The sequence below is a fragment of the Pollicipes pollicipes genome, unplaced genomic scaffold (assembly GCF_011947565.3).
Source record: "Pollicipes pollicipes isolate AB1234 unplaced genomic scaffold, Ppol_2.1 Scaffold_4881;HRSCAF=5763_pilon_pilon_pilon, whole genome shotgun sequence".
Taxonomy (NCBI): domain Eukaryota; kingdom Metazoa; phylum Arthropoda; class Thecostraca; order Pollicipedomorpha; family Pollicipedidae; genus Pollicipes; species Pollicipes pollicipes.
In genome coordinates this window covers 40,819,802-40,845,032 of record NW_023596576.1, presented here as the reverse complement: position 1 = coordinate 40,845,032, position 25,231 = coordinate 40,819,802, and the positions used below count along the sequence as shown (strand labels likewise).

The 25,231-nt window shown below is 54.4% G+C and overlaps 1 pseudogene; it reads left to right on the top strand.

The window, feature by feature from the left end:
* LOC119100384 (solute carrier organic anion transporter family member 74D-like) overlaps positions 1 to 25,231 on the top strand; it is a 63,207-nt pseudogene continuing 37,976 nt past the window's right edge.

Sequence of the window (25,231 nt, the reverse complement as noted above, 5' to 3'; positions counted from 1 at the left end):
TCGGGCGGGCCGGCCTGGCGCGGCGCCGTCGGCGGCGGGCCGCGGGCACCCACCATGGAAGTGACGCCGTTCACGCACCTGGAGCCGCTGGCCTCGCTGGCCGAGCCCGAGGACCTGTCGGGCACCGAGAGCGCCGCCGAGCCGCTGCAGCCCGACACCAACCACGTGGGCACGACCAAAGCGTCGGCGGCGGCGGCGGACGAGGAGGCCGGCGCCGAGGCCGAGGAGCGCCTGCTCTTCGGCTGGGGCCGCTGCACGCCGCCGGCGCTGCAGCGGCTCGTCAGCCAGCGCACCTTCCTGGTCGTGTTCGTGGTGACGTGCGTGCTGCAGGGCATGTACTACACGTACGTGGTAAGCGTCATCACCACCATCGAGAAGCTGTTCCAGTTCCAGTCGAAGACGACCGGCATCGTGTTCAGCGCCACCGAGATCGGTCAGATCAGCGGTGCGCTGCTGCTCACCTACTACGGCGGCCAGGGGCACCGGCCGCGCTGGATCGGCTGCGGCATCACCCTCTTCGCCTTCTGCACGTTCATGTGCTCGCTGCCGCACTTCATGTACAGCGAGCGGCTGTCGACGCTCGACCTCATCCAGGTGGACGTGGGCGACGAGGAGCGGCGCACGCTCTGCCGACAGCTGCCGGTCGTCGCGGCCGGCAACGTGTCTGAGCGCGTGCTGTTCCCGGGCGAGCTGAACGGCACGGTGTGGCGCGTAACGGACGCCGGCGCCGTCGAGACGGAGCCGCCCAGCGAGGGGATGCGCTGCGAGGACGACGTCCAGCTGACCACCCACGCCGAGATCAGGCCAGTGGTGCTGGCCATCTTCTTCGTCTGCCTGATCGGCGTCGGCGTCGGCCAGACGATGGCCTTCAACTTGGGCATCCCCTACATGGACGACAACGTCAGCAGCAAGGAGTCACCCATGTACTTCGGTGAGTGGCGGTCCGGCCGGCGGGACCGGTCTCGTTCGAGCTGACGAGTAGGCTGTCCGAAGCGCTGTCACGTGGGTCTTCTCGCCACGTGGGTCTCGTCGTCACGTGAATCTCGTCGTCACGTGGGTCTTGTCGTCACGTGGGTCTTCTTGTCACGTGGGTTTCGTCGTGACGTGGGTCTTGTGAGCCTTGTCGTGACGCGGGCCTCGTCGTGACGTGGGCCCTGTCGTGACGTGGATCTTATCGTCACTGTGGGTCTCGTCGTCACGTGGGTTTCGTCGGCACGTGGGTTTCGTCGTCACGTGGGTCTTGTGGGCCTTGTCGTCACGTGGGTTCTATCATCACGTGGGTTTTGTCGTCACGTGGATCTTGTCGCCACGCGGGTCTTGTAGGTACGTGGGTCTGTCGGCACGCCGTGACGGTTTGTGTTATGGCCGCTGTGAGTGCCGGGCGGATGTCTGATGGTAGTCACGCCGCGAGCCGGCGTTGTCTGCGATCTTCATCGTGGAAATGCGGATGCTCATGTTCCCCGTTTTATCCTTCACTATGGTCGGTTTGCTTCACTGCCTCAAAATAACCGCATACCGGCCTCAGACCGCGCCGTCGTGCTCAGTGCGAAAGAAACATGACCAAAAAGCACGACGCTCCTCGAAATAAGCCATCTTCTGCTGGTGACACGTGTTGGCAGTGTTTGACATCGTGCAAGGCGATCTCTAGCAAGGCGACTTTTCACGATGGCGTCGACGTCGTCTCCTGGCATCTTTGCCACCGAACCACAATGCTCGTGCCCCTGACCGCAAAAGATCGTCACGAAACTTCGTGGTCTCCGTGCATCGCCACGGAACCACGCAAGGTCATCACGAGAGCAGCCACCACGACGCAACGGCGAGAGGTAGCCACCTGAGCACCTCAACACAAAACCTCGCCACATGAAACCCTACGAAATGTCGTCCCCAATGAGCTGCAGTTGGATCACGAACGGTGTGACGTGGCGGACTGTTATGTGGTACAGGGTACGGGCCCTAGTGAAGAGCACCCGAGAATGCCCTGATGTAGCGTTTGTGAGGTTTGAGAGTAAGGCGGTGTCGGCACTCATGGTCAGTTGGTGGACTGCTGGTGGGGCACTCTTGGCGACCGGAGTGCCGGAGCGCATTGAGCTCTAGCCAGCCTGCTCGTCTGCCCGAGTGGACCGCGCATCGTGAGCCTGCGTGCCGTGCCGAAGCGTGCCGCGGGCTGGAACGCCTCTCAATCCGAGCGAGTTTCCGCGCTGACCAGGAACAAGCCCTGGGCTTAAGCTCTTATAGAGGCGCTTGGCTGAGCTGCTAAGCAAAGCGACCGGTCGAGAGTGAGTCACTGGCATGGCCGGGAGTTGTGGGACCAAGAGGAACCACGTGACCAACACCGACGAGGTGCGCGAGATTGAGGGAGCTCAGAACTAGGAAATGTACCGGTCTCATCACAAAAGAGAATGTATTCTAAGAACAGAGACGTTCCCGCAAGTCACGCACTCAGGTACGGACCATGTGTTGAAACGTTGCGTTTCGGAAGAACTGATCCGCGCGAGTGTTTATAACACGGTTGTGAACAATGAGATCTTACCCGACGTGCTCTGGCCGGTTGCGACTTTTTGATTTAGGGTCATGGGGAAGAGTTCTTCATCTTTCTCAAGAAATTCTCAAAACATTCATCCCTCACAGACTAAAAGACCCAGGGCTGCATCTCGTGCTGCCCTGGTCCAAACTGACCTCCCCTTTGCCGTGAGGGAGACCGGCTGGCGCTGCGGACTTCCCCGGTGGCGGCGGTGGCGCCATCTGTCGCGGCGCCCGTCGCCGGCGTCGGCTCGGCGCCCGGCGCCCGCCCTCGCGGCGCGTGACGCACCCTGCCCCTCGCGGTCCCACCGGCCCTGCGTGTTCTCTACCCGCGGTGTGGAGAGCACGTGCCCAAGCGACTCGCTTCCAAATCTCGGGGCCCAGCTCCGCCGTCGGGACGCACCCTGGGCGACACGTGCCATGCAGTCTCTCGCGGGACACTCGCACTGCCCGGCGGACAGGAGCGGAGCCCGAGCGCGGCCGAGGCGTTCGCATCAAGCTTGGGTTCAAACGTTGCGGAACATGTGCCGGAACGTTCATCGAACTCTTCAGTGCAGTTCGTGATGGAATGTGCACAGCTACTTACAAGAATGTGCAGCCTGTGCGTTTTGCAGGTGTTGCCTAGCCCCGCAACTGTGTCCTTTAACTAAACGTGTCCACTGCCAGGTAGTGGGTCGGTCCCCTCCCCAGCGTACCGTGCTTCCTCACGTTGGGTGTCTCCCCAGCTTCCCGCCGTAGGAGCGGGAGAGCTGAGGAACTATGGCCTCGTCACTTTTCGTGGACGTTTGACATTAATCATATGGTAACGCGTTGAAAAATCTAAGATTCGACTGACAACGGTACGTGCCTCTTTTTCGAACGTCCATACAGCCGTGCGTGTCGTCACTTCTCCGTCCGAGGGCCCGGCTGCGGCTGTGCTCCCAGTATTTGTACAGGGCATCGACTGCCGCTGACTGCCGGGTGATCATATAAGGCATCACACATTTCAGACGGACGCACCTTGTATGCGCCGTGACACGCGCGCTCGACCGCACTGGCTGTGGCTGTCTCTCACGAAAGCCTCGGCTGGCGCGCCTGACCTTGACCTTGACTCCCGGCAGCGTTCATCATCGGCATGCGCATCTTCGGGCCGGTCTTCGGGTTCGTGCTGGGCTCGCTGTGCACGTCCATCTACGTGTACCCGACGCAGCAGCCTAACATCACCACGCGCGACCCGCGCTGGGTCGGCGCCTGGTGGCTCGGTGAGTGCCGTTCGGGCGCGCGCGCTGGCCGACCCGATCCTAGTGGCTCAGTGAGTACCGTTCGGGTGCGCGCGCTGGCCGACCAGGTCCGGCTGGCCAACTCTATATGTAAGGAGCGCTGGCCCGGGAGATTCGGATCCCGTGCGTGGCGTCGCCGCCTGCCAAGGCGGAGGCTCCGCGTCATTTTAAGTGGTCGTCTGATGCGGCGCCAGAGTGAAACGTCAGCGATTGGCCGCCGGCGCGACGGCAGCACGGGGACACAGAAACGTTGGGCTGGCGAGTGGGGTTCAGTCGCCCAACTATTGGAGAGTTTGTACTCGTGACCGTTCCTCCAAAATTGCTGATGTCGTTGCGCGGAAAATAATACCAAATTATCCTTGAGCCTACTCAGCTCCCCACGTAAGATTTCTTGGAAAAGTTCGGGTGGTCGAGCTGCCAAAATGGGTGTCTTTTAATGGGGAACTGTGAGAATTGGGTCGATTTCAATCGAAGTTAGCGAGGCGCTGCTACACCTGCCACTCCGTGTTCTCCATCCATGCTCAGTCCCGACCTGGTTTGCAAGCCATTTCGTATACGTACCGTTACTTGAGCTGCTCGGGAAGTGCGTCATGCCACTTCCGAACATCTCACACGTAACCATGCATCGCAACACTCCTGCGGTGCACGGGGCACGTGCCGTTCAGATACTACTCGGTCACGTGCGAGGCATAACGTGGCGGGCCGCGAAGGCCGTATTTCTTTTTTTCCGGCCGTCACACGCGCGATAAAAAGGCACCGCGATTCACATAAAGATCATTGTGGTAGGCCACCTTGCAACCGTCATGTCTTGTAAGTCCGTCATTTGGACAGCTAGTCTGCAGCGCTGTTATTCACGTTTGTCTCCACGTATGACCTACCTTATTTCACACTTACAGCATACCACATTTTCATTACGACGCTCATTTCACATTTCACGCTCGCTGTCGCCGGTGTCGTGCGGCGAGACTCGCACGAGACCGAAGCGCCAGGTCTCGCTGGTGTATCACCGTCCCATCCCAGCACTTACTCTTACATCTGCACTTCTTTTCGCGCGCGTTAACTGGACGCGATCTCCCTGTAATAGCTCGTGCGCACACTTCCGTTGCCATGTCATGCGAGTCTGTCCGCCTGCCTCGCTGTTTGTCCATTCACGGGACCCTGGATCATTACTCGACCCGTATAACTATGGCTTAGGTGACGGGACTGCAGACGCTCGACGCTATCAGCCGTACCCAAGCGGTGAGCAAAGGCAAGGGTGTTGGATATCGTTCCCGGTACTAATTCGGACTCAGGAGGTTGCGTTGTCGCATTTTATTCCCGTTATTCATCATCGGTCTCCTGCAAAAAGGGACTACAGTGTAAGTCATGGTCGTAGGGCGTCTGCTCGGAAACGTGCCCATTGCTGTTTACTCCCATGCCCAATTTACGGGGGTTCGAACCCGTCTCTAAACATCGATAAGCATGAGAAGCTGGCATTCTTCCAATTAAGTCCCCATTACCCGAGTGCATTTGCGTGTAGCGAGCGCAGACCACCAACTGTAAACACTCAGCGTGGTGCGCGGTATCTCGACCTTTATTCAGCATCTTCGGTACTATTCCACCAAACTCGAGCACGCTATTGCGCATCCATCTCGCGAAGGGCGTCCTTGACCGAACACGGCCACCCGGACGCAACGGAACACCCTGTGTGGTCGGCCGCGCCCGTGCCAGGTCGACGTTCGGTGCCGTATCAGCGCGCAGTCAGCGCTAGCTAGCGGCCGTCGCGCGGGGGCCGGACGGCCGCGGCCCGACCAGGCCCGCGGCGTCCCCTACGCCGACGGTGGGGGCCACCGAGGCCTGAGAGCGCCCGGGGCCCCGCCGCGGCAGCACGTGGCCAGTGAGGGCGTGGTGTCTGGCGGCGGCGCTCCCTCCCCGCCGCCCGGAGGCCGGCTCAGTCACCGCTGCCGGAGCCGGACCCCGAGAGGCGAGAGCGGGTCGGACACCGCCGCTCCGCGTTGGCGGCGGCTGCTGTCCCACCGTGGTCATCTGCACGGACATGTTTGTCTGCGGTCTGACCCTGAGACGTGGAGAGCCGGTTCTTTCATTTATTGCGGTGCACGTGACGGCCGTCTCCATCTTAGAAGCTTGTTCCTTACCTTACAAAACGTCTCAATCTATACTTGCGTCTTTACGCTCTGATACCTCAGCTATTTGCGCTGCGGTTAGCCAGCGCTGCAGTCGTCGTAAATCGTGTAACGGCTATCGAAAATTGAGGGCCTGAAAGCGTTGTGTCACTTAATGCGATTCATGTATTGCGCTGAGTAGTTATTGACAGATATCAAGATGCAGGGAGAATTACGGTACGCCTTTGAAGGGATCCAAAGTGCAAAGTCCTGCTCGATTATTGCAGTGCGACATGGACCCTGTCGTTGACCTCCGGCCCCCGCCGTCTGATGTACGTCTGTCCGGCAGGCATGTCATAATTTCTGCATGCTGCTGGCACTGGAACGCCATCATCATGTTCGGGTTTCTCCGCGGCGCCTGACACGGCCCGGCCGTCGGCCGACCCGGCAGCCAGCCCGGGTCAGCCGGCGCACGCCGCGCCGGCCCGCCAACCCCAGCCTCAGAGGTGAGCACAACCGCCCGTAACCCCCAGTCTCAGAGATGAGTACACTCACTCGTAGCTGCAGCCTCAGAGATAAGCACAGTCGTCCGTAACCCCTAGCCTCAGAGGTGATCACACCCGCTCGTAACTCCAGCCTCAGAGGTGAGCACACCCGCTCGTAACTCCAGCTCAGAGGTGAGCACACCCGCTCGTAACTCCAGCCTCAAGAGGTGAGGCACCAACCCCGCTCGTACTCCAGCCTCAGAGGTGAGCACACCCGCTCGTAACTCAGCCTCAGAGGTGAGCACACCCGCTCGTAACTCCAGCCTCAGAGGTGAGCACACGCCTCGTTAACTCCAGCCAGAGGTGAGCACACCCGCTCGTAACTCCAGCCTCAGAGGTGAGCACACCCGCTCGTAACTCCAGCCTCAGAGGTGAGCACACCCGACTCGTAACTCCAGCTCAGAGGTGAGCACACCCGCTCGTAACTCCAGCCTCAGAGGTGCGCACACCCGCTCGTAACTCCAGCCCCAGAGGTGAGCACACCGCCCGCAACCCCTAGGCTCAGAAGTGAGCACACCCGACCGCAGCCCCAGCCTCAGAGGTGAGCACACACGCCCGCAACCCCTAGGCTCAGAAGTGAGCACACCCCCCGCCCGCAGCCCCAGCCTCAGAGGTGAGCACGTCCTTAGCCTGGCCCCAGAAGTGGGGATACCCGCTTGCAGCCCCAGCCTCGGAGGTGAGCACGTCCGCTCGTGCAACCCTAGGCTCAGAAGTGAGCACACCCGCCCGCAACCCCAGCCGACTGGCAATCAACCCATGAGGGGTAGAGGAGCATATAGGTCTAGTTAAGGGGAAGGAATGTATGTCTGTATGTTGTGATGGATTTGAAATGCGCTCGCAGGGGGCATGCAAGGATCAAACAATTATGTTGTGATGTTAGATCTCAATCAAGCTGTGGCATATTAGAGTGCTTTAAATCAGGTCATGCCCAAATCAGGTTATGTCTCGATGAAGCACCGATGTCAGTCTATTCCGCTCCTGGCTTTTATGCACAACAAAGGGCTCAAGATCATACATCCTGAAGCCCCCGTCAGATACTCTCGCATCGAGACTCAGGCAGATCGTGTCATCTCACGGCTGCTACGGCTGTTCTTGTGCCCTGTCGCAATCATGGGGCCTCCGTCGTCCCCCGTCGGCGGCGGCAGCGTCGCCCGGCTCTGTCGTTCTCCCGTGACGGATGTGTGGGCCCGGCAGAGTTCCCGAGAGCCGTCAAGCACCTGCTACAGAACGACGTGCTCATGTTCCGCACGGCCTCCAACGTGCTGCACGTGCTGCCCATCGCCGGCCTCTACACCTTCCTGCCCAAGTATTTGGAGACGCAGTTCCGGCTGACGGCCAACGCTGCCAACATCATGGCAGGTGGGCGGAAATGTTCCCGAGTCTGGACGGAGGCCTCGACCTCCGGACAGAGACGGCGCCCCAGGCATCCGAGTCTTGGCCGGGCACCTCCGACTGCTCGAGTACAGCAAGCGCCGAGTGGGAGGGGCACTTGAGAAGGAGGCTGGACGCTTGCCGACCTGGGAAATTGGGGCAAGGGAGGGAAGAGGGGGAGGGGAGTGCAGGGAGTGTGTGGGCCTTTACTCGTGTGTGTGTGTTTAGATGTGAGTAAGATGCGCATGCTCTCGCAAGGTCTGCAGCACATGGCTAGGAGCGTCGTACGCCGCTGCGAGAATAGGTCGCTTCCGACGTTTAACCGTCAGCAACGCCCGCGTCTTTGCTGTGTGGATCGCTGGCTGGCTGCCTGTTGAAGGAAGGCTTGAAATAGCTCCGTCATGTAATCTACGCTCCCATCACCCAGCCCCCGGAAGCTCTGACGCTAATGACATGACACGTTGCATACGTTGGATGTAACTCAAGTCACACGTGTGAGGCGCGTGTGAGGCACGTGTGAGGCACGTGCTCTAGCCGGCCGCGTCTTCCTCTCCGCCGCGGTCTCGGTCTGCGCGACAGGAGAGGTGACTGGCGATGGTCGCGTGTATGTTGGAGCTGGCGTTCGCTCCCGACGCCCAGCACAAGCGTGCGTGGTGCGCTGGTGGGCCTGCGCTGTCCACCACACCTCCCGCCTGACCTTGCCGTTCGGCGGCGCAGGCCTGGGCGGCATCCTGGTGATGTTCCTGGGCATCCTGGGCAGCGGCTTCTACATCCGGCGGTACCAGCCGTCGGCGGCGCTTCATCACCGGCTGGATCGCCATCTCGGCGCTGCTCTACTCGGCCGGTAAGACTCCGTCACAAGCGTCAGTCACGACTCACCACTCACGACTCACGAGTTCACGGCGAACTGTCTGTGGCCTGCAACCCACGGACCAGTAATTCGAGTCGTGTGGCGTGGCCGAGCGAGGTGAAAACAGATACGAGATGCGTCAATTACATTCACGTATAGGTGGCGCCAAACCCATGCCAATGGGACAGGAGAAATTGGATGCCCATTTAAATGAATGAGTTATTAGAATCGGGAAGCCCGTGCGACATTAGGGTCTAACTGGCAGTGGTCACTGATTTAGTGCTATCACTTGAGCTCACGAATCACATTGCTTAAGTTTTGCGAAAAACGCGCATGTCTTGAACGGATATCGGTCACAGTGACGAGATAACGCGGCTGTCTAGTTTGAAGGCCCATGTGTCTGGTTTCAAGCTACACAACGCGTTGCATTCGGTGCCGACCTTTCAGCGGCTGACACTGGCTGCTTTCGGGCCTGTTGCCGACGTACCCAGGGGGTCGCACATTGTTAGGATCGCCTGAGGGTTGGCAGACGATCCGTACGTCTGCACCATGCGGTTGGCTCGGCGCCGGCAACCGTCTGCGGCTGCGAGGCGCGACACCAGTCCTCGAAGCGCCCTCAAACGGACGGGTCCACGTTGTACGCATGGGCACGCTCGACTGGGCGCCCGCATCGACCGACCCTGGCGCTGGTGCCATTGTTCCTCCTAATCTACACCTGACGGTGCGGTTTCGCCCCGCGGCGACGCTGGGTCGTCGAGAACGGGCCCGGCCTGGGTCTGCTAACCTCGTCGTCACAATAAAATGTGTAACGCCGTGCGGTAATCAAATGGGGAAGGTGGTTTTGTTGACAGTTCAGTGTTTTAGAGCAATGGCGTTTGGCCAATGCATGGAAACGCCTCAAATTACAAACAAGATTTTTACCAATTGTCTGCTTGCTGTCATCGAAGCCCTCGTGATGTTGCCGTCCTTGATAACCAAGATAGCATTTATAGGTAGCTCAAAGTATTCTTGTAACATTTGGTACAAAAATTTTTTTGGAAGTGTGAGACCAATGTGGCACTATCTCTGGTTCCCTTTTCACCTGGCTGAAATCTTACTTGCCCCGTGCGTATTATTACATATAAACGCACATACATGCCTGTGTATGCATATAACTTGGATATGGGGAGGGTATACTAGGTATCCATTCAAGAGAGATACCTGGGAGTATTCCGGGGCATCCTTCTTGAATATGCCCCTTTACTTCTTTGCTCCTTTTCTACGACTCCGATATGAACTCTTCGTGTTGGTTAAAACAACGCTCATATGTATATATATATATATATATATATATATATATATATATATATAGCGACTTCTTTACCGACCAAAACAAATAAGACATTCTGCTGTTCAGACATGATCTTGACAGCGCCGACAAGCCTCAGGTGGCTGAATCTATCCAACAACGCATCTTGCCTGCTCAACGTTTCACCAGCTGAAGAGCAGTTAGCCTCTGCTGGCAGCCGGCGGTTGTGCTCGGCGACTGGACCATCTGGTCACAATGTGGTGCCCGGCGACTGCATCGTCTGGTCACGATGTGATCTGGTTACGATGAGGTGCCCGGCGACTGCGTCATCTGGTCACGATGTGATCTGGTCACAATGTGGTGCCCGGTGACTGCATCATTTGGTCACCATGTGGTGCCTGGCTGACAGGCAGCCGGGTCTGCCATTCCCTCTGCTGGCAATCACCTGCTGTCCTCTGTCACCCCACCCCTCCTTAGGATACACGCGGGTATTTTTATTATTTTCATTATTAATGAAGCATGACGTCATCCGCCAGGAAGTGTGACGGTCACGCCCGGCGGGGCTGCCAGTTCAGAATTTCCTCCCACTTCAAGTTCGAACGGCCCCCTAGCGGCCCCTAGCAGCCCCCTAGCAGCCCCCTAGCGGCCCCTAGCGGCCCCCTAGCGGCCCCCTCGGCCGGCGACCTCGTCCCAGTCGCAGCGCGCCACCCGCAGATCGCATCTACGAGCGTATCGAGAGATCTGGCGTTCGGTTCCCGTTGCAGGAAACTTTCGCGGATTCCAGCTCGTAGCGGGGCGGGGCGACGCACTGCACTCGTCCATGAATGATCAGAGATAACTGGGTCACGAGTCGGGACTCGTACAATCCAAGGGCAAATATTTCTAAGCACTTTTTGCGACAAATTCGCACGAAACACGCTTTGCAGCCGACGGACAAAGATGATGGGTGGACTGCGTCGGCTTACACTTACCTGACTGCATAATGGCGATCAATGTAGTCTCAAGGCTTACATGTCAGGCTTTTGAACATGAGTTGCTATTTGTCGTTGTACCCGGAAATTGACTATCTACGGCTTTTAAGGCGGGGGCCGGTGACTGCTTTTTCGTGTTTGGCTGAATGCTTATCGACGTTGTTAGTACTTTAATATTTAATTCAGGACACTTCTCTTCACCTTTTGTTCCTGACTTGCAAAAAGGCATGCATAAAACGCTGCCAGCCTCTCCAGAATGTGAAGCGGGGTATGTTTGATTACCAACGTGAGCATGTCATGTTGGTGAGACCTTGTACCTTGTGTACAATTACGCCAATGATGATTCCAAATACTGGGAATATGCCTACATGATACGTTGGTTTCAGGCATGGCAATCCTGATGTTCGTGGGATGCCACCAGGATGACTTCGTTGGCCTCCAACAGGGGTACGTGTTGCGTGTGTACCGATGGTGCTGCTTTCGCCGCATTTGGCGATAATGTTCTTAATCAATGCGAGCTGCATTCTATTTAACTGTACAGTATGCTGTAAATATGCCTCGTCGTTTTGACGGGCACGTGATCTCCGGGATCGTTCCACATCTCGAGGCTTGGACCACAGGATCGCTGACAGGTGAGCAGGAGCCGGGCAAAAAATTGACAGCGAAGTAGAATGTCAAGCTAAACACGTTCTCTTCTAGTTTCCCTGGCTAGGGTCGCGAAAGAAGTACAATATTTTCCCTTCTGCTAAAAGGATTACATTATTTGTGAGATAAAAACACATCATGATGCCGCAAGTCGAAGCGGACGAGCCAGTTTATGCCTCGCTACCGAGTTGGTCTCTTGCTCATTTTATGCGTCATCACCCGGTCGAGGCCTCTCGGTGTGACCGGCGCCACCTGGCGGCTCGCCGGCCCCCCTCCCCCCTCCCCTGCCGCCCACGCTCAGCTTGCTCTCCACGGCGCCGTTTGGCCATCGCCGCACCGTGAAGACCTGGCAGCGGCCGACTCCCGGGAGAGGGGGGGGGGGGCTGCACGGGTGTGACCTCTGAGGACCCAGGCCCGCCCAAACTGGCGCGAGGCGGAGCGCCGCGGGGGTGGGGGTGTGGGCCGGTGTGGGGCCAGCTGACAACTTGGCGTACAGGTCATCGATTTCGCCGGTGTCATAAGCTTCAGTCGATTGGGCTCACTGCTATCTTAGAAATATTGAAACAGGTCGATATATGCACATGCAATGTGCGCCTTCTGTCTGCACGTGTGTCCTCCCAGCGGCTCTGTCAGCGTCTCCCCCTGTCTACCAACGTTCGGCCAGTGCCGCCATCTGTCTGCTCTTTCGGTCAGCGCCATTCGGTCACGGTTAGTGTTCCCCATCCACCTGTCTGTTTGTCCAGTCAGTCCCCCCTCCCCGCCGTCTGCTGCCACCCGGCCAGTGTCGCCCCGCTTGTCCGTCTGTCCAGTCAGTGCCGCGTCCCCCCACCTGCGACCGTCTGGGGTACGGCGCTGACCCCCAGCCGGCCGCCGGCAGGTACGGCGCGGCCATGGTCAACACTACGTGCTCGTCCCACTGCGCCTGCCCGTCGGACGAGTACGCGCCAGTGTGTGGCGCTGACGGCTTCACCTACCTGTCGCCGTGTCCTGGCCGGCTGCACGGAGACGGCGGCCGGGCCTGGCGCCCAGCAAACGGTGCGCGCTGGCCCCCCGCTCCGGAGGGAGCTGGCGGCTGGCGGCGGGCGGTCTTGTTGCTGCCTGAAATCAGGGCAACCGTAGTTACTGGATGGACAAGGCTCACGGGCATGATTTGGCTAGCATGATTAAACACTGAAGTGTTTTATCCGATGCATTTATATGCTTGATATAGCAAGAAGAAAACGTCAGTTTGCCTGTTCTTCGTGATCGGATATTTTCATACCATTCGGCACTAGGTGGTGCGGTTGTTTGCCGGTTTTGCCACTGTAGCTTTTGTCTGACACGACGCTCCTGGGTGTTACAGTATCAGAACTGTAGCTGCATAGACGAGGTCAACACGGGGGCCACCATTGGCTACTGCCCCCTCGACTGTGATAACTTCTTCTGGTACGTATGACCTGGTTTGGCGGATTATTCGCCGAGGTGTCGCTGGGGTTCTAAGTTGATATGATCAGCCTTCAGCATTATCTGCTGAAGTGGTGCTGACATTCTTGGCTGATATGATCAGCTTCTAGCACACGCAGCCGGAACCCTTGCCCCGGAAGGACATTTTTCTATGCTAACCCAGTTCAGTTACACCACAGCTCTGGGTAATGCGCACCAGCTTACCACGCCCAACGCTCACCCAAGACACATGTGGGGAGAATGCGTTCGGCATTCAGTGCCGTTCACTCAGTAGAGGGCGCCACGATGCCGCACCACGGCTGTGGGTGCCGGCCTTCTGGTCACGCTGCCGTCCAAGTTCGTGTCACTGACGCCGGCCGTCTGTTTGTGCCGCCGTCCAATCTCGTGTCACTGAAGCCGGCCGTCCGGTCGTGCTGTCGTCGAAGCTCATGCCACTGACGCCGGCCGTCTGGTCGTGCTGCCGACCAAGCTGATGTCACTGGCGCCGGCTGTCTGTTTGTGCCGCCTTCCAAGCTTATGCCACTGACACCGGCCGTCTGGTCGTGCTGCCGCCCAAGTTCGTGTCACTGACGCCGGCCGTCTGGTTGCGTTGTCGTCCAGGCTCGTGTCACTGACACCGGCCGTCTGGTCGCGTTGTCGTTCAAGTTCGTGTCACTGACGCCGGCCGTCTGGTCGCGTTGTCGTCCAGGCTCGTGTCACTGACACCGGCCGTCTGGTCGGGCTGCAGTCCAAGTTCGTGTCACTGACGCCCACCGTCTGCTTCCAGGTTCATCCCGATCTTTGTGTGTTCGTGCTGATTCACTCGACGTCGGAGGTGGGCGCCATCCTCGTGACGCTGCGCTGCGTCGACCCGCACGAGAAGGCCCTGGCGCTCGGGTTCATAGCCGTCGCCATCGGCCTGTTCGGTGGGTGCAGAGGGGTTGGGGTTGGGGGATGGATGGGGGGAGGTGCTGCTGCTGGTGTCTCGTCGATAATAAAAGTCCCGCGCCCCGGACACGTGACTTAGGTGTTACACTGCCTCGGCGCGTGCACTCGGTGAACGTAGGGTGGTGGCCATCCGACGGAAATCAGTAAACAAAATGGAAGCAGGGCTCCCACGCCAATGGAGGAAATATGTAAGCTCAACATGAGTGATTTATGGACATTCTGTGAAGAAACCGGTCTTTCAGGAGTTAGTCATCACTCTGGTATTCACTTCAGATCACAGTCACCAAATGTATGGGGTTCGCACGCATTACACATTTTTCTAACGTGAAGGACAGGTATTGGCGATATGTTACTACCGGCTTACCTTACACATAATAGCGTGTCACGAAGTACGCTTATTTTGCGGCTGTGATCTAAAAATCAACCGTTCTGAAAAGAAAATTATGAAGTATTTGAAAACTGTCCCAACCAACAGCCTCATGCCATGACGTTTTAACGTAATGAACAACGCTTGGTGATCGCCCTGGCCTCCTGCAACTGATATCATTTCAATCGGTTGCAATAAATTACTGCTACAATTTTTTTCATTCCGATTTTACTTGGTGAATGCAGATGAATGATTGTAATGAAATTATTAAGAGTAATTGCACTTGGTTGATACCAATTTTTCGCTTGTATTCATCCCATGGTCAGGGATGCTCTATCAATGTTTGCACTCACTGAGATCATTAGCGTTACCGTAATCGAGGGCTAACGATAGCGCTCTCCGACGGCATGGGACGCTGTACAGGGTGGATCGGGCTTGTCATCAGGTATTGCAGATATGACGTGTGTGGATAGCGTGATGTCTCGCTGTACCGTCACGCAGAGGCTGTCCGCCGCGCTTCGGCGCGTCCCCAGCGCCGTTCCCGGCGTGCGCAGTGCAATGTGCACCAGTGCGGCGTGCGCGCGCGACGCGGCGTGAGCGCACCGTGCCGTGAGTGGGACGCCGCGTCTGTCGGTGTTGCAGGTAACGTGCCGTGTCCCATCATTTACGGCGCCGTGGTGGACTCAGCCTGCCTGCTCTGGCAGACCAACTGCGACCAGCAGGGCGCCTGTCGGCTCTACGACACCGAACGGTTCCGTCTGCTGTTTTTCGGTGCGTGCGTCTCACTGACGGCGGGGTGGACACGCACATTCGCGTGCAGCGCGGTCTAACACGCACGCGCTCAGCACGCACGCAGCTGGCGCACGCATTCGCACACGCCGCGACTGCTGACGAATGCTTGTGGTCAGGTATGTATGCAAACATGAACATGTTCTGTTGACATCCGCATTGCTCACCACCACATAAACATCCGGAACCGCGCGTGCGTGTAAGTTGTTACGCTGTGGGCATTTGTTCACTCGGGCCGGCCTAATTCCTTCGCCCGATGTTGTGACGTCACTGCCGACATACCGCACGGCTGGTCGTTATCGTGTTAGGCCAGGGATGGGTGCTTGCATGCACGCTTTCACTTGCATAGCCTAACTGCATCACGGGATTTTGACGAGTTGTACACAGGTGCCACAACAGAGCACATTCACTCTGCTGGTTTCCCATGCACGCGGCAGAAATGATCTGTGTTGCGCCTTGTTCTGTATGCCGGATGCAAGAGAGCACCCGCGATTCAAGCGATTTGTGCTTTGCTGCCTTGCTTTTTCGTTTAAATATAGTGATACCTTTCAGGGAAACCTGATATAGTGGTTCTGTAAGTTAACGCAAAGACGAAAAGTATTCATGTGAAAAGCGCTGACATGCTGTGCTTCCTTTTGTTGTGATGTTCGTAAAATGATGTGCCTCTATGGAATGCAAGTGCGACAAAGCGTTGCACTGAATTTTGCCCCGAAATTATGGAGCTACATAAACAGGTACCATATTTGTATTTAAATTCCTATGTTTCGTCACATGGGCGCAAATAGCCAGACCACCTATTTTCATGCTCGAGAACGTCTTGAACCTTGCTATGTTCTCCTTGCCTTCACTATTGTCGCACCTGTTGATTCTTGACAGACGCATGTATTACTGGCGAGCCCATACGGCGACCACCAGCCCATACGGCGACCGGAGTAACGCGCTGGCGACTCAGTTCGTGTATCAGGCTGTTGCAATACTTTTGTTGACATTCATTGTCCGCACGTTTATGTTAAGCCATCGACTGATCCAGAGCGTCCCGTTAGTATAGCACAAAAGGGTCATTCCTGAATATTTCTTGACGCCCTGCGCCTCAATAACACTAGATCTCTAGCATTATACCCCTGGTGACGCGTGACAAGAATGCCATAAAAAGTCCGAAAAAGTCCGAAATTGGCGTTTGGGAACCATTTCCGGGAGGCGTTTGCTGTTGCGCACTCGCCTAGTGAGGGGTTCAAATAAGCTTCAAGAAACAACCATGTCCTTTGTCGACCCCTAACGGCGTTGGCATGTAGCCGATAACCTAGGCAATGGCCTGCGCGGCCAGTCTCCTAGGAAGCGGTTTGGTCCCTCCCTGCTAACCACCCACCCTGTCCCCGCAGGCATCACTTCAGCGGTTATGTTCGCGGCATTTCTGGTCGACTGCGTCGTCTGGTACAAGGCCGGCAAATCAACGCGTCGTCGCCGGCCGACCTGCACCAGAAGTCGCCGGCCCACACCCGCTCCCCGGGCGAGGGGGTCGCGGGCCAACCCGAGGCCGTGCCCCTCAAGCACGGCCCCTGACGGGGTGTCAGAGACCGTACGCCACGGGTCGCCGAGACCTGCCGACAGCGGGTCCCCGCGCGGAAGTGGTCATCGGCAGGACAGCGTCGCCTGAACGGGGCAGCTGTGTCAGAGACTGCACCCCGGCGCCACGGCAGGGCGGGGCGGGGCTGCGCCCGCTGCATCTGATGGCGGGCCACGGTCCGCCGCGGCTGTGCCGGAGGCTGTACCCGTCGCCGAAGTCGCGTACGTAGCCGTACCGCCCCGCTGCGGTTAGTCCGCCTTACACGCGGCCGTCTTGACTCACCGATAGACCAACGTAGCCACCAGACGCGCCGTGAGGCCGTGTGAACCCGTACCTGGCCGTGCGACACGTGAAACTCCGGAGCTGGCGGCGTGCATAGTTCCGGGAAAGCCGGCGAGCGGCAGTGGCCGCGCGCGGACGGGTTGTCCACGTTGGAGTCCCGGCTCCACCGGGGCGGGGCCCTACCGGTCCCCCGCGGGCCCAGAGGCTGGGTCCGGGAGTGTTCAGACCAGTGACTCGGGCCAGTCCGGTCTCTGTTCAGACCAGTGACTCAAGCCAGTCCGGTCTCTGTTCGGGCTAGCGACTCGTGCCAGTCTGGTCTGTTCGGGCCAGTGACTCGCGCCAGTCCGGTCTGTTCGGGCCAGCGACTCAGGCCAGTCCGATCTGTGTCTAGGCTAGTGACTCTGGTCCGTCCGGACTGCGCCCAAGCTAGTGACTCGAGTCAGCCAGGTCCACTTTCCATGTCTGTGACGCGGCTCAGTCCGGTCCGCGCCCAAGCCAGTGACACGTGTCAGTCCGGTTTGTGCCCCAAACCGTTTGTGGGTTGTGGGCGGCTCGAAGCCGGTCATGATGTACGTCCTCAGGGGAGAAACGTCGGGCAGTGGTGCGGAGTGCCTGGTCATGTTCCCTGGACCGACCTGACCTGACCCGGTATGAGTGGCTCTGTCCACCGCCTCGACCCCGGCTCAAGGGTCGACAGAGCGATTTTGATATATCCATTGCAGCCGGTACGCGCTGCGCGTGCATTTACCATCTGTGTCATTGTATACTTGAAACGCCGAAAGCGTCAAATTTCGTGTGCGCGTTGGCTTCCATGGTTCGGCTCACCAGTGTATCGTTGTCATGTGCGCACGCCCGTCCGCGGTATTTGTTGTATTATCGGTCTCTTTTATGATCTGTTTACCTGCTAAGCTGCGACTGTTTAACGTTGTTTAGATGTTTAATTCTTCGTCGTCTACCGTACCCGTCTTGTTCGATTCGGAAACGTTATAGGAACTCGGCTACATTATTTTAAATGTCTCGCGGCTTCCGATAGTTTGAGCGGGGTTGATCGAGAGGTCGTTGCCCCCTCCGCCCTTGGTCGAGAGGTCGTTGCCCCCTCCGCCCCGCAACTGTGCCGTCCAACTTTAGCCTAGACCGCGGTCTTACTTCGCAACCTTACCAGTTGCTTTGTCTTTTGTGAGTTTGCAATATTGCGATCGTCCGCTCTAATATCCAATGCCAGATTTGTTGTATGTGGTGTCCAAATACGAATCATGTACCCCGTCCCAGAGGTGTTCCTTCCAATAACATGCTTACTGGGCCGGCACGGTCGGCACGAAGATGACCGGTTCCCACCAAAAAAATGAACAGACAAAAGACGAATCGAAAAAGTTCAACGCAGAGAATCGAAACGGAAAAAATCGAATAACAAAAAGCCGGCAGGGTACAAGAAGTCGCAAAAATGAAGCAAAAAAGAAAAATAAAGAGGTAGAGAGAAAGATAAAAGCACAATTGGAAAGAGTTTAATGGCAAAAAGTCGAAATGGATGAAGTTCAAATCTGAAAAGTCGTGGGATCAAAAGTCAAATGAAATGAGAGTCAAGTGAGAATAAAAGCCGAGTCGAAGAAAGTCGCGAGGCAAAAGATCCGAAGGAAGAGACGCCGATAAGGAAAAGCTAGATCAGAAAACATTTCAAAGGAGGGAAAGTCGACATGCATACATTTGGATGGAATCTATTCCATTTTGCGTACATTGATATGTTTACATCCATGGGGATATTTACATGGATCGGGATATTACGTGCATTGACATGTTTGCGTACATTGGGATACATTTGAATTGGGATGCAAGTACACGAACAGGTAGCCAAAGAATTTAAGGGCAGGAGAGTCACCAGGGCCTGACACCTGGTATGGAAGCAAATGTCAATGTTGCACTGGAACGCGGCGTGGACTCGGTTGGGCTCCGTCGCCTCGCATCCCAGGGCCCTCGAAGCCAGGCCCACCCGCGTGCACCCGGTAAACGCCCGCGGCGGCAGCCAGCCTTCGCGCCCTCACGAACCGAGCCGAGCGCAAGGCGCCTTGAGACTATCAGACGGCCGATCAGCCGTGGGCACCCTGCCAGCTGCTATCTATCAACGCTCCTGAACGTTGTCTCCCCAGCTATTAGCTGGGGCGGGTCGTGAGCAACGGAGGCGGCCACGGCACGGGGCGGCGCCGGTCGCAAACCCCGTGTGTTTGTTAGTTCTGGTCCTAGATAGATACGTATCTGGCTGACATGTGGTGGCTCCTGGTTCGCACTTCTCCCTGCCGAAAACGGGTTCTTGGAGCCCGGGTGCTCCTACCACAAGCACCACCCGCTGGTTTCTGGATTTTGGACCTGGACCTGAATTTTGTTGTTCTGCTATCAGTGCATCCTGATTCCCGATCCGCACTGTTTTTCCGCAGTTAAAGATATCGGTTCCTGGTTCCAACTGGTTTATTCACAAACGACAGAAACTACTTCCTGATATTTATATATTTCCCACGAACACAAGACCCTGATTTTAATTAGGCTTTCACAGGCACCAGAACTTGGTTCTCACGGGCTTGGCGCAAACACTAGACGCAGGTTTCTGGTACCCAATGTTTTACTCAGGAAACGCCAGATGGTACTTCCTAACTTTCATTGGCCTATTCGTGGACACTAGCCCAGGTTACCATTTGACAGTTATTGAAGAAAAATTGTTCAAAGTAAAAGATATATTGCATAATCACCCGTCATATTCTCGAATGCAAGGTGCATTACACCAGTAAACCGTGAATATGCCCGATACCCACTGGCTTCTGACGATAATTTCATGTAAGATTTTGTTCTCGCTGGTTTCCTTCATCTCCCTTTATCCTCATGGGTTTTTGCTTATTTTTGTGACATTTCAGGTTAAACCTTTTTTCTTGATGTCTCGGCTGAATTCCACCCTGGTTCTTGGTTCCTGCTGGATGCCTTGGCTTATGTCCAAGCTGGATCTTGGCTTGGTTGCTTTTTCAGCACAGTTCGGTGTTGAATCCTGGGTCTTGATGCGTCTTACTTCGTTTGATTTCAAACTTGTTCCTGGACACTTCCTGGTCCCAGAACAAGGGACTGGTTCCCGAGAAGAGATATTAGGAATCAGGCACATGTCTGGTCGCGAGGAGAAATGTGACTATTAAGCTATGTCAGTAATTACCTGGATGCTTAACGGCATACATATGTTTCTTCTGTACTTTTATCTAGTTTTCTCACGCATGCAATAGATTTCGTTTATAATAGATGAGCTATAGACCGGTAAGTTTGACAATTTTCAGAACATGTTACTTGAAACGCTGTTCGGTTTTTAACCGTGCAATTATCCGACTGCCTTTGCAGCGGGGTTCGTCCACAGGTAATACCAAAATGTTGACGTGCCCCTCGTCGACATTTAGTTTTAGTTTCGATCTCCTCCCCGTCCACTTTCATCTCTACCTGTTTTTTTACCCTTGACTTTCCCGAGTGTGAGTGAGAGTGATTTTTCAGCACAACATTCCAGGATTCCTGTGGAATTTTATCCTTCCTGGACTTCCCGCCTCCCCTCTTTCCGCTTTTGACCTTTTATGCCTGCCGAACTTTATCTGTTTCGGCTTTTTGTCTTTCGACTTTTCTCTGATACGTCTTCCATCCCTGTCGACTTCTTTCTTTGTCGGCTGTCTGCCGCTCTACTTTTTAGTTCGACTTTTTCCATTCGACCTTTTCCATTCGGCTTTTTGTCCGGACACCAAGATGGACAAGTGGATCGCTCCCCATCTGGCAGCGAGTCACCAGCAACGGGCCGCATGCTTTCAGTCCAACAACTTCACCTGCGGTTCAGGCCGCAGCTTTCTCTAGTCATGTTCAAATCACCTCCTGTAGTCATGTTCACATCTTTATCAAACGTTGAGTCACATGTTCAAATCACCTCCTGTAGTCATGTTCACATCTTTATCAAACGTTGAGTCACATGCCGCCACTGAAGCTTGTTGATTAGCATTCGCGGTGCTATTTTTAAGATAGATGACTAACTGACGCCAATTATGCTGCCGAGAACAGCCTACATCGACCCCATGGTCACGGCATGTAAGTAACCGCTTCAAATACGTCCGGAGGTCTTACGCGGTTCCTTTTGACAAGCTGTGTACACTGGTAGGTTACTTTCTTTCGTGAGGTCAATAGCCGAGCATTCTGAACAGTGTCCAATGGAACGAAGTGGTTTACAGTGTATGGGGTTTTAACCTGAAATAACAATTTTGAAGCTCATTCAGCGCAGTTCACAGCCATGCCTTTTTGAGACGTGATGTCTTTTTTTCTGAATTTGACGTCCGTGAACCTGTGTAGACCACCTCGCGCAGATCATTTCAAGTCACCCAGACATGCATGACGTCAAACGTCACGCGAGTGCCGTCATTTCAATGGCCATGAAGTGCTCAAGGCTAGCACAAATATGACCATGGAATTATTCGTGTCTAGTGCACGTCAACACGCCTCGTGGCATCAACGAACATCAGTTGGTCTTCAATTGGCTCAACGCGTGAACGTAAGTTTCGAATATGAATCACGTTTTGGGCTGCGCGAAGCAGGAATTTGGGCGGCCGTCACGAGTTATGGCGAGGTTCAGATTGGGATTGAAATAACTTTCAGCGTCACAACCGAGTATGCAAATGCAAGTAGACAATAAAGAAAAACGGCGTAATATATACGAACCGCAGGAGAAAGGCCCAAAAGGCGAGAACACGACAATATTTGGGCTAAAACGCTCACCGCCAAACAACCTACATTTCGGCACGTTGATGTACCGCAAGGAAGTTAGTCCGTCCGCTACAGTGGCAGTTCTGACACGGCCAGTCTGGCAGCGATTCCGACGTCATAAAAACGTTCCATGACGAAATCAAATATGACGCATCGAGAGACTTCTCTACTAAATAGTGAAATGTTGTTGTCTAGACGAGTCTTTTACACTCAAGGGAAACCCACAGACACAAAAAGCTTATTTTATCATATCTGATGCTTCCTTCAATACCTTCAAATGTGGAATATTTCATAAGTTGTTAGGTGAATTTTCGAGGAACCTTATACGTGAACAAAAGACGGTAGTAATAGCCTCATTTCCTGGAGAAAAACCGGGAGTTAGATATAGATGCGTTGATATCTCGGCAACATGTCTTTATGGAAACGAATGGCGTAAGCACAAATGTTCTTTCTGCTATTCGTTTCGATAAAATAATGTTGTCAAAATATTAACGCAGCTGTATCTCCATTCCCCTTGTTGTTCTCCAGGTAATAAGGCTATTACTATTGTCTTTTCTATGTGGAACATTCCCTTCAACTACAAAACTTCTGTTTTTTTTTAAAATCTTTAGTCCGATTCCTTGGCACCGAATGGATTTCTTGGACCAGAGCTCACACAAAGCAGTGTTTGTAGAGTGAACTCTGATCCATACCATCCGATCTTCAAATTCCAGGTCAACGACATAATTTGGTGACGCGAGCATAAAGGAAATGTTCTACACTAGAAGATATTGAAGCAAGCATCAGATATAAGTTCACATATCACTTTTGGCATGTTTTTAAGTGAAAAAGGTTGCTTTAGATAACACGACTTCTCTGTGCAGTAAATATGCTCCTTCATATGCCATTGTTTGGCTACGTCATCGTACCTTGCACCGTATTTACTAAGGGCCAGTTGACAGCAGCTATATCTGAAAATCGTGCTCACGAACGCCAGATATGGACGACTGGGCAATTATATTTTTCTTGGCCGTGATCGCCGCATAGTCAACGGGATGACAGGATTTGAATGGACGTTATCATGGTGTCATGGATGCCTGGGCGACTTTGAAATAGCCTCCCCGAAAAAGCCTGCACATCTTCGCGGGCATGTAGCTCAGAAACTAGAAGGGTGAAGGCCTTAACAAGAGCGGAGCTGTGAACTGCACCGAATGATCTCATGATGGCTGTTTCAGTTCAAACCCTATGCAAATGCAGAGCACTCCATTTAAGCCCTGCAATGTTCAGTGCGCTCCACTCTGCCCTTTGACGTCATCTGACCATTGATGCATCACTGGCCATAGCCATAGCACTTTGCCACAGCACATTGAATATACATAAATTATGCCAGAAGAGAATGCCTGACATTTTACATCCCAGAAATAAATCTTGAAGGGAGCGTTTCACATTTCCATGGGGTTTTGAACCGAGATTGCCATTTTGAAAACCCTTCCGTGCTGTTCACAATCCTGCCCTTCTTAATAGCTGAGCCCTCCAGTTTCTTAGCTACACGTCCGCGAAAATGGGGAAAGGTATTTCGGTGAGATCATATCAAAGTAACCTCGCCTTACATGACGTCGTAATAACGTCATTTAATTGATCTCATTCCATAAACCATGCTGTGATCAAGGCCAAGAAAAACATAATTGTCGAGGCGCTCATCCTTGGTGTTTGTGAGCCTGATTTCTAGAACGCACCGTCCATTGACTCTCAGTCAATGTTGTGCTGTGTTTGATGGCGTAATCAAACCATGACGCATTGAGGAGCATAATTGGTAAAGAGAGAATTGTGCTGTCTAGTGCGGTCTTTTCCATTAAAGAATATACTAACAGTCTTAAGTGAGCTTGTTTTAACATAGCTGATACATGCTTTAATATCTTCATATGTAAAACATTTCCATCAAAGCGCGCGTCATCTTATAGGTATAGTTGTGATTGGTAACACGTATCATGCACAAATCATGCTAGAAATGAAATTCTGACGTTTTGGCGTCATAGATGTAAAACGTCAAGTGCATTTTATCCAAAGTGAAACCTAATGGGTTTTAGGTAGAGGCCAACTACCGTGACCCAGGTGGCCTCTGGCTCTACGATTAGTCTCATTTTTGGTAAACCGGCACCTGAGAGGTAGTTCGTCGAATAAACAACTCGTTAATGGAAAACGGACAGCCTTGCCCACAATTCAGTCTCTGGAGGTATTTACCCCGAAGAGATTGGATAAGCCGTCAAAACATAAAAAGAGTTCACCCCACGCAGTCGTGACCCCGTTAAACAAATCATTGTGTCTTACCTTAAAAAGCTATTTTAATGCCTGTTGGTGCACACAATACTTGAGCTCCATACCAATGACTTCGTTTTTTACCTAATACTACAATAATGGCACGTGAAAAGGTTTGTACTCGGTGAAATTTAAATATTTCACATAAATGTCATGTACACCGCCGGAACATTCCGATCGAATGTCCTTTACGACCGAATGCGCGCAGCACTGGGCAAATCGGCCTGTTGCAATGTGCTTAGTGTTACCGCTGAGTTCCCTGCTGGCCTTTCAAACTCGATTATCGATATGATCACGACAGGTACTTGCGGGGGCCCAGCCGGGTCCTCGGAACTGTAGAACGGTAAATCATTAAGAAGCCAAAGAGGTATTTTCACTGCCTGTATGACACTTTTTATATCGTTAGTGCTACCAATAACGATATGAAAAGTACCACGCAAGCAGTGAAAACACTTCTTTGTTTTCACAACACGCAACGGCTCGAGTTGCGTCAGCGTTCGATTGCACCGACGTTCAGCCCGGTTTTTCTTTTTCCTGCCGTCGCGGGCGGCCTGGGAAAGTCACGCCCGACCGATCTGTTCCGGCAAAGGTTACCTGAACTGTTGGGGCGTCCAGCGAATGTTAACGGCGCTTGGTCATCCGGATAAGCAACGAAAGAGGCGTCGCAATTCTGTAAAAGTGTATTGTTCCAACCATCTTGATTGCATTCAAAGAGAGCTTTCGGGATAATCTCTATCCCGTCTTAAGCCTTGTTCAATGATATTCATGAAAACAGATTTAGGTGCGCATAAAGAAAACCTAAAAAGTCACGTGCGCTCTAGCATACTTATCCCTCCGAGGCAGCGAAAGCAGTATGCATGGCTGGTTTGTCAACGCTGCGGCTGAAATTACAGGTGAAACCAGCGGTTTGGAATGCTTTCTACATGCGCACCAACTTGTTTCGTGAAGCGTTAGGAAGAACCATTCTCCGTTGCGTGGTTAGTTTGCCTGCTCGCTGGGCGCCTATCCTACCTATCACTGCGAGACCAACAACTCAGGACCTACGGAGACCACAACGCCGGGAGTCAGTTTTCTGTCTGCTATATCGCAAGCGCACGTGTTTCAACCAATTGTATGTGTATTTTGTCGTTGTTGCATTCGAGAGTAAGGATGGACGGCTCCTCGAACGAACAAGGGTTGGACGGATCCATGCCAATTTTGGAGCCTGTTTTTACCTATGATGGTAAAAACGATGGCGTTCAACCCGCGCGCAGTTTGA